Below are 251 nucleotides of genomic sequence, written 5' to 3'. Positions count from 1 at the left end.
TAAAAATTGGGTTAGTTTAAGGGAGGGGGGAGGGAAGGGTATATGAGGAACCTAGGGGATAAGGAGAAAGAAGAAGCTCAACAGAGGTGGAATCATAGGAACAAGGGTATTAGTAAGGAAGAAAGGGGGGAAGTGGGTGCACCTTAATGGGTAAAACCATGAAGAGGGGTGAGACGATACAAGAGAGAAACAATGCCTAGCTAGTCACGAAAACCAGAGGGAACCATATTATTCCTACAATCTACTGACAA

Source organism: Nannospalax galili, unplaced genomic scaffold, assembly GCF_000622305.1.
Source record: "Nannospalax galili isolate Female #2095 unplaced genomic scaffold, S.galili_v1.0 scaffold3, whole genome shotgun sequence".
Lineage (NCBI taxonomy): Eukaryota > Metazoa > Chordata > Mammalia > Rodentia > Spalacidae > Nannospalax > Nannospalax galili.
This window is presented reverse-complemented; position numbering follows the sequence as displayed.